Raw genomic sequence first — 10,000 nt, forward strand, 5'->3', positions numbered from 1 at the left:
TCTCTCTCTCTCTCTCTCTCTCTCTCTCTCTCTCTCTCTCTCTCTCTCCCTCTCCCTCTCCATCTCCCTCCCTCTCTCTCTCTCTCTCTCTCTCTCTCTCTCTCTCTCTCTCTCTCTGCATATTAGACCTTTTCACCCTAAATATAGCCTTGTGTTGCTGCTCACAACAATAGTCTTCTCTGGTGATTAGCTCTGCCTCTTCTTACACTATATTTTGTGGACATACGGTTTTTTGCCTTGTCATAGCACTGTTTTGCTGTTGAATCGATCTGTCAACTTGATCTCCATAAAACGCCTCTAAATCAACACCTCGAAAGCTTCCAAGCTGCTGATGCCAAGCTCTTCAAGGGTGCCACGTGTGAGCTGCATATATTACGAACACGTGTCATGGAGGGGTCGTTCCTAGCCTCCCCCCTCCCCCCCTCCTCCTCGCTGAGAATAATACTGTGGATAAACACTTGATTTTTTCTCTCATAAAGTCATCCATCCAGGTTTTAGTTCTTATCGCTTTCGAGCACCTGGTATTTTCACACAGTATGGTGTCCGTATACTTGAATTTTTATACTGGCCTTTAATATTCTCCATTGGTGACGATTTTTTATTCATGTTGGTGATACTACATTTTTAATACGGTATTGTTTTCTGAAATTCACATGTCATATGTTACGTTTTTTTTTAAGTAGACACAATTCACACCAAACTAGTATATATGTGCACACACAAACACACACACACACACACACACACACACACACACACACACACACACACACACACACACACACACATACATAAACATACACACACAGACATCTATATTTCTTTTGATATCTGCATGTTATAAAGAGAATAGATTTTAAAGTTCGAAAAATCTGTGTAAAAAAAAAAAAGAAAAAAATCCTTGGAAATAAAAATACACATTGTATGATGAGTACAATAAGAGATAAATAGTATAACCAACCCAAAATAAAAGAACAATTTCTCTCTATTTCCGATATTTTGATTTATGTGAAATACTCGTCAGTCTCCACTACTAACTGCCCTAACTACTTGTCCTCTGTTGTGTCGAAAATGGTAGTTTTCTTAAATGATAGTTATGGTGACTTCAGTTCACAGTTAAAGTAGCGATTTATGCGAGAATTTATTATGATCATCGTTGGCGGCAACTAGTGGGATTTTACAACACTATGCCGTAATGAAAGGATTTATCTGAAGAGCAATGGAAATCTGCAATTGTGCTTGTTGGTACGGATCGACACACGTTAAAGTGGTATTGTTTTTGATTAAAGGTTCTCACAATCTATACATGATTTCAAAGAGTTAAATGTTGGAGGGTCGGCATCTGGCAACACTGCTGCTGACATTCTAGATAGATGGATGGAGAGAGACACACACGCACGCACGCACGCACGCACGCACGCACGCACGCACTCACACACACACACACACATACACACACACACACACACACAGAGAGAGAGAGAGAGAGAGGGAGAGAGAGAGAGAGAGAGAGAGAGAGAGAGAGAGAGAGAGAGAGAGAGAGAGAGAGAGAGAGAGAGAATGAGAACGAGAGAGAGAGCAATAAAGAAAAAGGGAGAGAGGGGAAGAGTATTGTTTGTACTGAGTTCACCCTGGGTCTTCTCCCCTCCTTCACTGTACTTATTAAATAATAGGAGCAACATTAGGTAATCTTAGAGCACCCCTCTTCTAGCTGTATCGAGACTTAGCTCTTCATTTTTTTCTAATTCTTCTTATATTGATACGGACAATCAATCTGCAACTTTTCTGTCTTTTTTAAAATCTTAACTGTCTTCCTTCATTGTAGTTGATGAAAATTGAAAAAGACACCTTTGTAAGTCATTTTTAAAACACTATCGATGTACAGATTTTTATTTTCTCTCGCGCCATTTCCTAGTCCTGAATTCAGGTTTTAATGGAATATCGTCTTTTCCATTTGCCTTTAAATAGTTGATTTCCTTTTTTCACGGCAGATTTATTTTAATTTGCCGATTCCTTTTATTCACAGCCGAATTCCCGATTGCACTGCCGATTTCTGCTTCTCACGGCTTTTTTTTTCCATTTTCTACCGTTGATTTCCATTTTTCAGATATCACTTTCGCCGCCGCGTGTCGTCAAGAATGAGATCTTCCAGCGAAATTGTTTACGATTGTTTTGATTTGCATAGATGCGATTGGTGTAGGCTGTCATCCCTTATTGGTGTTGTCTGGCTCTGTCGACAAGCCAATTTTTTTCTTTGTTTCATAGTTTTTTCCCTGTCTTCATTTTATTATTATTATTTTTTTTTTACTTTGTTTTATTTATTTATTTATTTTATTTTATTATTTTTTTTTTTTTGGTATACGAGATAGCTGACTGAGTGGGACCGTATTTTATTTCATTCAGATTATATTTGTTTTTATCATTGTTCTTAGTTTCCATGGAAACTCGATGTCATATGTAGGGATTTCTTTCAGCTAAGATTGTACTTATAATATTCACTAATTCCATACCAATATTCTGAATACAATTTCCTGTTCATTTACTTAAACAACTACTACTTATACACACACACAAAAAAAAAACATATTTGATAACTGCTTAATGCCAATTTCACGAAATATGTCAGTGTCAAATAGATTTTGTCACAAAACTTCAGTGATATTGTTGCTGTTGAGAACAATTTGATCTGAAAACAATGTAGGTTTGTTATGATGATTTCTTTTCGTTTTCTTCCGTTTTGTCTGTAAGCACAAAAGATTAATGTGCAGATGTTGTGTAGGTTTAGTTAGCAAACAAAAGATTACTAGAATTAGGGCTCCAGGTTTATGCATTGTTTATTGTTTTGCTTATTACGTCGCATACCCACTGTCTAATTTTTTACTGCCTGGCACCTCTCCCTTCCCCTCCCCCTTCTCTCATATAAGGTTTTGTAGATCTTCCGGCGAAATACAGATCCGTCAAAGAATCCCAGGTCTTTGAAGTTTGCTATAACCATTCCATTTTCATTGATTCCGCTTCACTGTTTCACGGGGGGACTATTTCATATGTCACGTTGATTTGATAGGTTCTGATATGTGTAACCTCTAGTGCGAAGTTAGTTTTTACAATATATACATGATATATGAATATCTAGGTGACTGTTTAGTGTAGATTAATGCAAATAGATCACATATCACCCTATCAAAACTATATATCACTAAATTACAACGCAATAGAAAGATAAATTTAACAAAATACAACCCTTCACCTTACCTCATACACCACACACCTCATACACCAAACAGAGAGAGTCTAAAATTACACTAGCCTGATCTGTCCTTCGTGTGTTGTTAATCTAGCCAACACATTGAGTGCTGCTTGACATAATGAGTTCCAGGCCAGAATACGTTAGTCTGTCAGCCTGTTTGAGTTAGGGACGAGTCTCGCTGTAAGTGGGTTAAGCATATTGTGCCTACCCTCGAGTTTTATTTTCTTCGATGAGGGTTGTTGGTATTCCGTGATCGGTTCTGCATATTGTAGTGTGGGTGTAGAAAGATGTGTGTTTGCTGGGGATTATGGGAAGAGAGAGGAGGGGGGTTGGTGGGGGGCAGAAAGGCACGTGTGTGTGTGTGTGTAATGTATGTACATATATGTGTATGTATATAGGTATATATATATACATATATATATATATATATATATATATATATATATATATATGTATATATTTATATGTGTATATATATGTATATATATATATATATGTATATATATGTATATATATATATATATATATATGTGTATATATATGTGTATATATATGTATATATATTATATATATATATATTTGTATATATATGTATATATACATATATGTATGTATGTATGCATGTGTGTGTGTGTGTGTGTACATATACATATATATTTACGTCAAATTCTTAGTTAACTATTTCAAGAGCAATGGTTTCCCTGACAACGTTTATATATATATATATATATATATATATATATATATATATATATATATATATATATATATATATATATATATATATATATATTATATATATATATACATACATACATATGCATAAACATATGAAAGATTCAGGATGTTGCTTGCTGTTTCCTTAAACCGAAAAAAGTAGTTTCTTTTACGAAAATTGAAAACAGTGAGTGATTGATCCAGACAAACGCCAACGAGTACTGTATTTAAAAGAAGAATTTCCTCGCATTCCAACGGCACAGAACCTAAGTCCCGAATTCAATAAATTCACAAATATGAAGTGTGTAGAGGCCGAGCGAAAAGTAAAGATCTTTGGCTCTTAGGATGAAAGGTCTGCTTGTTAGATAGAGGAAGTTGTCCCTTTTGAAGGAGAAACTCTATCCACATGGAAAATTTTCTAAAAAAAGAAGTTTTATTATTATTATTATTATTTGTGTGTGTGTGTGTGTGTGATTTGTATCTTATATATATATATATATATATATATATATATATATATATATATATATATATATATATATATATATATATATATATATATATGTTTTGGTGTGTGAATATTTTTATTTATTATCATTATTGTTTTTTTATGCTTTTCGATTTGTTTTTATTAAATGCCAAAAGTTGCCTCAGCCTGTTTTTTTTTGTTTTTTTTTTTGACCTATCTGGAAAGGAATTTTGTCATGCTGAATAAGTCGTTGAGTGACTGTATTCGCAATCTTATTTTTTGCGACTCAGCATCCCAAAAGTGATAGGGTACTTCCACCGGTGACCTTTATTGACGTCTACTGCGGACCCTGTGGACCAATCTCGCAGGGAAAATTCTCCGTTTAACTTTTACGGTTTTCATTTTATAGCCAAAGGTCGGTTACTTCTCGATCCGACCTCCTATATTAGTAGACTAAGAAGCAAATTAAATTGTTGGGAAATGTTCCTAAAAGAATCAGAAGTTATTGGAATTCGTCTCGTAAAGTTTCCCCTAACAGATGTGGAGGGTGGACTCTGCTAAATTTAAATTGTCTAAACCTGTCCACTTTTGGCCTGATTTTGGTCAGACTCGAGTTTTATATTACGTGGACATCAAATGTTGGTTTCAGTTCACTAAGGGGTCAATTTAGGGCACTTTATGTCCTTATATCTTGAGCACTTCCCATTACACACACACGCACACACACGCACACACGCCCCCCCCCCCCACACGCACACACCACACACACACACACACACACACTCTCTCTCTCTCTCTCTCTCTCTCTCTCTCTCTCTCTCTCTCTCTCACACACACACACACACACTCACACACACACACCCATACATACACACACACACACCCATACATACACACACACACATCCATACACACACACCCATACATACACACACACACCCATACATACATACATCTACATACATACGCATACTACTGCATTAAAAAAACGGAAAAGCGAAATCTCTAACGGTGCGTCGACATGCAACATTTTCCTATTCAGTTCGTCTCGCTTGATAAAAGAGCGAGTCACTCAATACCACAGGAAATGGGAAGACCAAGTGACGTCACCCATTCATGCTCGTTGTTATGCAAATTAGCAATGGCTGATCGTAACTGCGCTGTACTTAAAAAAAAAAAAAAAAAAATGAAACGCTTAAATCAAAGACAAGTTATTAATTTTCCCTCATGCATAAAATCATGTTTGAAATCTGACTAATGACTTATTATTTACCGATTATCTTACGTCTATATGCATGCGTTTATAGCCACGTGGTGTGTACGTGTATAATATAGCCATTCTACCTCCTACAACACGGGGAAACCTACCATATCAGCACTTCCCTCGGACATTAATTTTTATTTTTTTATTTATTTATTTTTTTTTACCATTTCGATGACTTTGATAAAATGGAAATCGGAGGGAAAATCACGCGGTAGTGGTGGCTGAAAGACAGAGGAAATGAGTAAGAAGTAAGCCTACTCATATACCATCACGTATCTCGCTGACACAGGATACGTCGGGCCATTGAGCCAAGATTAACGGGTCCAAAGAGAGAGGGGGTGGGAGGGAGAGGTGGAGGGAGGATGGGAGGGAGAGGAGGAGGGAGGCTGGGGAGGGGGTGGAAGGAGAGGTGGAGGGAGGCTGGGGAGGAGGTGGAGGGAGGCTGGGGAGGGAGGGGGTAAGAGAGAGAGGAGGGGGTGAGAGGGAGAGGAGGAGGGAGGGAGGGAGGCTGGGGAGGGGTGGGAGAGGCTAGGGAGGGGGTGGGAGGGAGAGGAGGAGGGAGGCTGGGGGAGGGGGGTGGGAGGGAGAGGAGGAGGGAGACTAGGGAGGGGGGAGGGAGGAGAGGTGGAGGGAGGCTGGGAGGAGAGGCTAGGGGAGGGAGAGGAGGAGGAGGGAGGCTGGGGAGGGAGAGGGAGAGAGGAGGAGGGAGGCTGGGGTGAGGGAGGGATGGAGGGAGGGGGAGGGAGGCTGGGGTGGAGGAAGGAATGGAGATAGAGGGGGACGGAGGGGATGGATAGAGGATAGGGGAAGGCAAGCTGGAGGGGAAGGGTTAAAGATAGGGGGAGAGATGGGAGAGGGGGAGGGAGGTTGCAAAGGGAGATGGAGGGATGGGGAAGGGAGGCTAGGGGGGAGGGTGAAGTGAAGGAGAGGAGATGAAGAGAAGAGGAAGGGAAGGTAGGGAGAGAGAGAGAGAGAGAGAGAGAGAGAGAGAGAGAGAGAGAGAGAGAGAGAGAGAGAGAGAGAGAGAGAGAGAGAGAAAAGGATGAAAATAAATGAGGGATAGAATTGCTGAGAAAGAGATGTAAGGGAAATAAAAGAAATTATAATACTAATTAATCATAATAACGAAATGTAAAAATGAAAACACGATAAAGTAAATACCGACGGAGGAAGAGAAAGACCAGAATAAGGAGAAGGAGAAGAAAAGATAAGAAAACTGCCGAAGGAGGAAGAGAAAGACCAGAATAAGGAGGAGGAGGAGAAGGAGAAGAAAGAATATAATGAGAAGGAGAAGAAAGAATATAATGAGAAGGAGGAGAAAGAATATAAGAAGGAGAAAGAATATAAGGAGAAGGAGAAGAAAGAATATAAGGATAAGAAGAAAGAAAGAATATAAGGAAAAGGAGAAGAAAAAATATGAGGAGGAGAAGGAGAAGAAAGGATAAGAAAACTGAAGACAAGACAATCCCAGCTGAGGCAAGGAATCTAAGACGCTGGTTTCTCCCTCGAAGACGTGACCGGCGCCTGAAGATCAAACACGAAATTCTTCAATCTGGGTCATCGGTTTTTCCAACGAAAAAGAGGCAGAGGAAAAGGATAATATGAATAACTATTAACTGTGAATAATGGGTATGTGCTTGAAAATGGTCTTAGAAAAGGGAGGTGGATCGATCGATAGATAAGTAGCTCTAGTTGGAAGTAGATCGGAAGGTGTGTAAACAGAAAATTTGGAATAGACGTAATGATGTACACACGAGACTCTCCCCTCACTACACACGCACACATAAACGCACATGGACACGCACATACAGGTTCTCCCCGCTCCCTCTCCTTCCTCCTTCCCTCCCTCGCCCTCCCTCCTCTCTTCCCCTTTCCTTATCCTCTCTTTCCCTCCTTCCCTCATTCGCCTTCGGTTCCTTGCGATACCTCTCCCCTGGACCTCTCTCCCTCCCTCCTTCTCCTCCCCTTCCTTTCTCCCTCTTTCTTTCTTCCTTTCTCTGTCTCTCTGTGTCTGTCTGTCTGTGTGTCTGTGTGTCTGTCTGTGTGTCTGTCTCTGTCTCTGTCTCTGTCTCTGTCTCTGTTTCTGTTTCTGTTTCTGTCTCTGTCTCTGTCTTTGTCTCTCTCTCTCTCTCTCTCTCTCTCTCTCTCTCTCTCTCTCTCTCTCTCTCTCTCTCTCTCTCTCTCTCTCTCCCTCTCTCTCTCTCTCTCCCTCCTCTCTCTCTCCCTCCCTCCCTCTCTCTCTCCCTCCCTCTCTCTCTCTCTCTCTCACCCTCCCTCCTTCCCTCCCTCAATCGCCCTCATTCCCTAGCGACTCCTGTCCCTTGATCTTCAATTTCCTCTTTTTGAACCCACCGTCCTCTCGTCTATCCCTTCCGTTCTCTTTTTCTCTCTTCTCTGTCTCTTTTTTTCTTTTCTTATCATGCCTTATATACGGCAAACAAATATTGCTTCCGTTGTCCCTTCTCTGTCACTTTTTCTATTATGTTCGGCAAATAAACATTGCTAATATCGAGAAAAAACTTCATTTTCCCCCCTTGTGTAGTCTGGCGAAATATGTGTTGTTATTATTCTGTGTAGGACAAGAGAAAAAATGACCATATATGGAGGATCCTGATTTTCTGTCTTAAAAAATCTGCGTTGGGTCAGTGTTTACTTTCGGGTCAAGGGAGTTTGGTGACCTTCGAGGTTGTCGGAAGGTCAATTCTGCTTCTTGTATGTAAGGATTTTGCAAAACATGTAGTTAGAGGCTTTATGTAATGAACATTTTTTCCTCTCTTTCTTTTACTTCCTCTTTCTTTCTATCACTTTCTCTCTCTCTCTCTCTCAACAACAACAAAAAACTGATTACATAAACACGCATACACACACATGTGTATATAAGTTGACAGAGACAGACAGACAGACAGACAGACAGACAGACAGGCAGACAGACAGACAGGGAGACAGACAAAGAGAGATAGACAGACAGACAGACAGATTGACAGGGACAGAGGCAGACAGAGAGAGAGAGAATCCATACGTTTGCACATGTCCCTCTTAATGGCTTGTGGTTATTTCTGGCCCCTTGTCTGCTAACACTATCCTTTGTGATTTAGATGGAAAATCTTTAATTGAACGTCTATACCCCTCAAAAATAAGTTTATATATATCTTGGTAAGTTCTTCGCTACTTAAAAAAAGACAAAAAAAGAAAAGACAAAGAAAAAGAAAGAAAAACATCATATATGACCCAGTAGTCTAGTTACCCAGATTTTTCGTCATTATTTTTTTTCTCTCCTTCCTTTTTCTTATTTACTAGTCTTATTTTCTATGATTGATTGCGTTGCGTTACCAAAACAAACATTATTCACATGCGATGGTGAACAAGAGGCATGTTTCTTATATTATAATCCCACATGTGTGTAGAGTGGTCGACGTCTATGAAATCTACATATATATTGAATATGTGATGTGAATATATGGCAAAGAACCATAACGAAAATTAATTAAAGTGGCTCAAAGTCTCGCTAAGGAAGAACTAATTTGTTTGGTATATGCTAGCTATTGCTATATTTAGTAAAAAATATATGCATCTATACTTACAAACAAACATACATGTATTTATGTCGACCCATTCATCTCTTTACATTTTTTTTCTCATTTGCGATCTTCCTCTATCCACTCATCCCTCCTCCTCCTCTCCCCTCATCCCTCCTCCTCCTCTCCCTTCTTACCTAATCCTCTCTCTTTATCCCCCTCATCTCCACTCAACGCAGCTTTAGAACCTCCCATAAAAAAAACAGACACACAGACGTGACAGAAACTGACAGGGTTCTGAAGATTGAGGTTAATCAACGGGGAAGTCCAGGTAAGGACCCAATATTTCCAGGTGTTGCGTGACGGTCCAGGATCAAGAAGAGATTCATTTTCGTGATGGAAATGAGACTGACAGATCTGCAGTTTTTTTTTCGTTCTTTCTTTTAAGGGGGTTTATTTTTGAAGAAAAAAATGGGGGGGGTATTGTTATTTGAAGATTCGAGTCTGGTTTCATTTCTGTTTCATTTTACATTATTTGCATGGGAAAGTGGTTGTTTTTCTGTAAGTTGGTCTTAGATTTACCATATATATATCTGTATGTATGTATGTATATATTTATATCCATCTATCTATCCATCTATCGATCTATCTGTCTATCTATCAATATAAAGTCCTGATCTACATTAGATTTGGATTTTTATGTCGATGATGATTAGAGCCTCATGTGAACTAGAAATAAAATCTGTTGTACGACTGAAATTAGATTTTGAAATGGATGTAATTAAGAT

The 10,000-nt window shown here is 39.2% G+C and overlaps 1 protein-coding gene across 1 annotated transcript in view; it reads left to right on the plus strand.

Moving 5' to 3' along the window:
* LOC113822867 (3',5'-cyclic-AMP phosphodiesterase) overlaps positions 1–10,000 on the plus strand; it is a 641,256-nt gene that overhangs the window by 171,684 nt on the left and 459,572 nt on the right. The gene's annotated exons all lie outside the window — the stretch shown is intronic.

This window comes from Penaeus vannamei, chromosome 1 (assembly GCF_042767895.1).
Source record: "Penaeus vannamei isolate JL-2024 chromosome 1, ASM4276789v1, whole genome shotgun sequence".
NCBI classification, from domain to species: Eukaryota; Metazoa; Arthropoda; class Malacostraca; order Decapoda; family Penaeidae; genus Penaeus; species Penaeus vannamei.